Raw genomic sequence first — 6532 nt, 5'->3', positions numbered from 1 at the left:
ATATTCAATTTGACTGGGGGTTGAAGCGTGGAGGGAGATTCCAATGGTGGTGCATGTTGTGATAGAGAGCGGGTGCTAGAGCTGGGGCTAGAGGGTCTAGCACATTGGCCATCCACATGTGGTTTAGGTAGTTGTCTAGAGCCAATCTCATGCCTTCCGACATCATTTGTGCCAAGAAGATGGGATTTTGAAGGATTATCAGTACCTCCATGCCTTCTATAGTCATTGTGAAGAAGACTGCTTGGCCCTGCAAGCCCTGCTCGATCCATGACAGAGGTTGCTGGGCAGGGTTGGGAGGGTGTGCTACATAGACTAGTTGGTGATAAGCTATGTGAGGGGGCATGAGAGGGAAATTTTCCATCGGATTCATTGGAGGTCTAAAGTGGTAGAGAACTAGATTCCTTCTTAATAGAGGAAGGAGAGGAATTATCATATTGAGATGTTTGTGAGGGTATTAATGGAGCCTCATCAATAGAGTGAGGACAAGAGAGTAATGATTGAGGATCTCTGTCGTGTGATTTATTAAGGGAGGTATTGGCTAACTCTTGTGTGGAGTATTGTAGATTGATGGCTAGTGTATCAACTTGCATGGCCATTTGGCCATCAGCCATAGCCGCGTGTAGAGGTGAGGAGTTTTGAGGGTTTTGATTGGGTTGTTTTTTTTGCAATTTGGGGCTTACCTAACAGATTATTAGAAGATTCTGAGGAACTTATGTGCAAACCTTTTTCATTAGGTATAATAGTTTTAGACACATTTTTGACACGTGTCTGATTTATAGAAAAAAGCTGCTTTGTTTGTATCAAAAAAGATGGGGAATGCAGAAAGTCGACATCCAAAGGTTTCCTAGGCTCTTCACCTTCTTCATCAGGTGGAGGAAGCAGAGTAAATTGATTGAAGAGAGTGATTTTCTCCTTTATGGAACTGGCATGCGTTGATATTTTGTTGACAGTGACCCCCTATGGCTCACAAATACTAGTAGAGTTTTTGTTCATTATGTCTTGATGATTTGTGGTCAATTTCCCAAAATGCTGGGTATTTGTTTGAGATGGGGTGGTATTTTGATCATTGTTTTTAACCTTAAAAGCAATTTTCTGGGAGGAGAGGTACTTACCTGAATCCGCTGCGAAGATTTTAACGTTTATACATGGATTTGGGATTGCTTGCTGGGTAGGAGTCACCGTTTGCTCCTTGTTTGCCTTTAACCTGTTGTTTTGCCTTCTTTTCCTGCCAAAGAACACCGTCTGCCACTCCTCCTCCGGTAATGGATTGCTATGTCCCTGACTGTTGATGCCATCCTTTACAGATTCTTCTGGGTCATGGCCTTTCATATCTTGATACGGGCATCGTGATCTTATGTGGCCTAATCTTCCACATTTTTTGCTTAGGAAGCCTTCCCCCTCGTAGATTATTTGTTGTAGATGTGAGCCGATGAGAATGCGTGTTGTGATTGGTTCCTCTAATGGTACTTGGAAAAATAGCCTAGCATATCGTCCTCTTAGAATTGCACTCGTGCAGGCTTCAATTTTCAATAGGGATCCGATGGAATTACCAATTTTTCTCAGTAGAACTTCATCATAAAACTCTGTGGGGAGCTGGGACAATCTTACCCACACAGCAGAGACAGTTTGATGTGCATCAGCAGCTACAAAATTTGGCTCCCAACGCTTGATTGATAGAAAGTGTCCATTAACAAACCATGGCCCGTTTTTGAGAACGTTCCTCATGTTTTCTTCCTGTGTAAACTTTACTATAAAATAGTTAGAGCCTAAATCTATAAGGGAAAATTATTCTGTAGGTTTCCACAGCTCTTGAATTTTTGCTTTTAGATAGTGATCAACTATTCTCTTTCCAAAGAGCTTAATAATCAATGAGAATTTCCAGGGGGAATGAAGCCTTTCCTTTTCTTGTTCTGTGAGGTGAATTGCTTTGATTTCACCAAGGTTTGAAAATGGCTTCAGTTGTGGCTGGACTACTGCTGTAGCATTAGAATCTTGCATTTGTCCATCCTCAGTGGGATCCATATCAAAGTCGATTATGAAGTTGAGTGGAGGATTGTTTTGTAGTGAATTTGGTAAATTCGTTTCAGAAATGTCTGGTGGTTTTGGGGGGATTTGTGTTGTCTCCGGGCAGTGAGTGTTAGTGTTCATATAGAGCAACTAGTGCTATAAAATCAGTCATAAATGGGGCATCTCTATAAATATTAATGGTAGTTTCCCTTCACATGTGAAAATCATTTTAGACTAATAACCACGTACCCAATTCTATAGAATCAAATCTGGACCAAAAGAATATAGAAAAAAAAAAGAGATTTTTACATTCCTATGCCACATAGGAAACCTTATTACCCTCAATGTTTAAGGTTTGACTTAATTACACTTAGTATACCAAATTACCAATTCTATACCATAATCAATTAAGGGTATAATTAATTGTACATTTTTTACTCCTTAATTAAAGGAATCTGCACGTTTCTCTCTCCTAATCCCTCAGCCCCACCCACGTATTACCCATACCCACGTTCTTTTTACCATTTTCCATCTTCTGAAACCAAATTTTCCCTCTAAATTCACAGAAAATTGAAGAAACCCTTCAACAAAGTTGGTTCCCCATTTTACTCCAGTTGAAGTTCATCAATGAAGAACAACAAAGTTCATCAAAATTGAAGTCAAATCTTCAAAGTTCATACACACATTTACCTTCAGCTTCAAATTTTCTTAATGAAGAAGAACAAACCTTCAAAGAGACAAGAGAGCAGCAATTCCACCATTGACAGCCATTAAAAAGCTTTGAATTCAAATTTGGATTTTCAAAAATTATTATTTATTTTGATTGGGTGTTGTTGAAAATAATTGGAAATATGTTTTGGAGTTTATATCTCAATTTTGAGGGATTTTGGTGAAGATTAGACTTTGTTTTGACTAAAATTCAGATTGAAACTCGTCGAAGTCGAAGAAGAAGAAGAAGAAGAAGAAGAAGAAGAAGAAGAAGAAGAAGACGACATATTGCAGAAATTGTAGATAAATTGTAGATAAATTGTAGAAAAATTGTAGATAAATTGTAGATTATTTTTTGCAGAAGATTTGTAGAAGTTTTAGTCGTTTTTGATTTGTGAAAACAGAAAACAAAGCACCTACAATTAGAATACAAATAATCTACAATTTATCTACAAAATATCTACAAACTGGGTACATTGAATTTTTATATCCCAATTCTCATCCAATTGTAGCATAATTGTGATTTTTGTCATAATTACGTTTTTTCAGAAGATTTGTAGAAGTTTTAGCCGTTTTTTATTTGTGAAAACCGAAAATAAAGCATCTACAATCAGAATACAAATAATCTACAATTTATCTATAATTTCTGCAATATGTCTTCTTCTTCTTCTTCTTCTTCTTCTTCTTCTTCTTCTTCTTCTTCTTCTTCTTCTTCTTCTCCGAGTTTCAATCTTAATTTTAGTCAAAACCAAGTCTAATCTTCACCAAAACCCCTCAAAATTGAGATATAAACACCAAACCATATTCCCGATTATTTTCAACATCACCCAATCCAAACAAATAATAATTTTTGAAAATTCAAATTTGAATTCAAAGCTTTCAAGCTTTTTAATGGCTATCAATGTTGGAAAATATCTGCAAGAATATTTACTTTCATAATTGTAGCGCGCCTAAATAGGAATATCTGGAAGAATATGATTTGATCTGATTTACGCCAAATCTTTTTAGAATATTCTGTTCCTCAATTTTAGCTCGACAAATTAGGAAGATTCAGCTACTATTAATTAGTATTTAATGATTGGTATAATAACTGTAGAAAAAATGTGGACAATGCGGGTAAATTAGAAACTATGTACATTTTTGGTAATAAAGTTTCATATATGACATAGGAAAGAAAAAATCTCAAAAAAATACTCTGTTTATGAGTGTAAAATTTGAAATCATTACACTTATACACACGTGTGGTTTAACATAACAATTAACAAGATTTGCATCGTATTCTCGAATCATTTCAGAGTATATCAAATCTATTTCAGGGTCAAACTTGACATAACAAGTGAGTAATAAAATTTCATACTCCAGTTAACGTATTTGATAACAAGTCTTCTTAGGAAAATCAAAGTACACTAATCCAAAAGGGGCTAATAGGAGGTAAATACTTAGTCGAAAATAGTGCTTATTAATTGATTTGGCCTGATACGGAATATTGGTAAGAGTTCAACTCAATAGAGATATACCAATAGATTGGTTAAAATATCATGGTATAGCCAGTTTTCACACTGGTCAATGAAAAATAGCCAGCGTTTATCAAGTCAATGAAAAATAGCCACTATTTTGCTCCAACAGGGACCGGTCCAGTATAATATACGGGAGTTCTGGTGCATTTGTGTATGAACTCCAGCATATTATGCTGGACCGGTATACTTTGCTAACTCCTGTAAAATTTGCGGGAGACTGGAGCATCAGTGCTCCAAACTCCAGTATATTATACTGGACAATTATACTTGCTGGAACTCCCGTAAAATTTGCGGGAGTTCCAGCATAATTATGCTTGAACTCCCGTAAAATTTGCGGGCGTATTTTTCCGGATTTCGAACAGTGTTTTCGCGCAGATTTAAAGTGGCTAAATTTCGATGACTTTTGAAACTTGACTATTTTTCAACGACCAGTGAAAAATCTGGCTATTTTTGAATTTCTCCCAATAGATTGCTCGCACCAGGCCCATCTGCTCAGTGCGTCAAGGCGTTACCATATGTTTGGATGATGATATGCCTTATTGATTTACAAATATAAAAGAAAACAGCGACTCGAATTCTTAAAATCGACTCTAAGTTGTATTCACATGGACACAACTTACAAGTCAGAAAGACCCAGCTATTAGAGAGAGGGTCAGGACATGGAATGAGTCCGAAATTTAATTAATGATTTTTTGTACAAAAAGCACTTTTTTAATGTTTTAAAAAAAAAGTTACATTAATGAGTATTTCGCAGTATTATACTGCGAATCGGGTTAACGGAAATTTTGCCGTTAAAACAATTCGCAGTATCATACTGCGAAATATTAAAAAAATAATTTTTGTTTATGCAATTCGCGGTATAATACTGCGAATCGCTTGAGATGGGCCCCACCAATAATTAATTGACATAACAATAATTCAAATACGTAAAACGCAGTATAATACTGCGAATTACTTTGAAAAATTGTACACCCCAAGCTCGGACTTGCCTTATTTATAGACGTTTCAATTTTATAAAAATTCATTCAACACTTAAACTTCAAACATACGTTCATTATTCTCTCTTCTCCTTATCAATCAATTTTTTACAATGTCTGAAGTGCCAAAAATAAGGGTTTCACTGTATTGGGTGGGTGAGGTTGTGGTGGAAAATAACTCTCTGTGAGGTATAGCTCACCTCCACAGTGTCATGTTAAATTGCCGCTTAATATGGAGTACGATACATTGGTATCGTTGTTACGTAAAAAAATGAGTGAGCGGAGGCGTTCGGTTAGCCTTAAAGTAACCGGTAGATTTCCTTATTCAGTGACTCCGCAGGGGTTTGCTTATTATTCTGTGTTTAACATCGAGGATGATGAAACTCTTAGAGATTTTTTGCGGATTCCGGACGAATACAGGGAATTTATTGTAATAAAATTATTGGAAATGTACGTGAAGGTGGAGGACCTTCCTAGTAATGAGGGCGTGCATAGCAGGGATAACCCCCAGTCATCGGGTGGTTATTCTGGAGCAGCTTTTGCCGGACAGATTGCAGATGAAAGAGCTTGCCTTGATTTAAACTTGTCACCACAGGCGAATGAGCAGCCACAAAATAATGTTTCCACTTTATATAATCAACAAGACGACTGGTAAACTTCAATTTTACTATGTTTTAGCGATTTTTTTTTTCATGTTTTAATTGGATTTGTATTAACACTCATATTTTTTATAGGGGGTATCGTCCGGATTTGAATTTTACAAGTTATGACCCCGCCCCTAGTTGGAATATGGGCAGGTCTGGAGTAATGGACCACGGTGGTCCATCTGGTAGTTATCACCAACATGAAAATATCCATCATGAAACGTCAAGACAATACGATTTGTAAGTAAAGTGATATAGCGATATCTAAAGTATTTTTCCTGAGTATTGGGTAACTTATGTATTTGTTCTTTTTGTGCAGTGAAAACGAGCTTCTTGAAGCTCCTGGCCTCACACAGTTGCCCATAGACGACGTTTTTACTCGTGATTTGGCAGATGCGCAGAGTCAGGAGGATGATAGTGATTATGACAACAATGCGGATGAGTCTGGGGATGACACACCCTTCCATGATGAGGGGGATGATGAGGAGGAGGAAGTGAATGTTGAACCTGAGCTGACCAGGGAGCATGTTCCTCCACCTCCCGCTAGACCAAGAGTGTATGAGTCCCACGTGCCATTTCATGAGCGAAATATTCCCTACCTTGATAATTTGCCAAGCATGCCTAACGTCGATGCCCTCACAAGGGATGATGATGAATTACGGTCAGTGATGTGGGATGA

The sequence above is a fragment of the Nicotiana attenuata genome, unplaced genomic scaffold, assembly GCF_001879085.1.
Source record: "Nicotiana attenuata strain UT unplaced genomic scaffold, NIATTr2, whole genome shotgun sequence".
NCBI classification, from domain to species: domain Eukaryota; kingdom Viridiplantae; phylum Streptophyta; class Magnoliopsida; order Solanales; family Solanaceae; genus Nicotiana; species Nicotiana attenuata.
Note: the sequence above shows the minus strand (reverse complement) of the source record.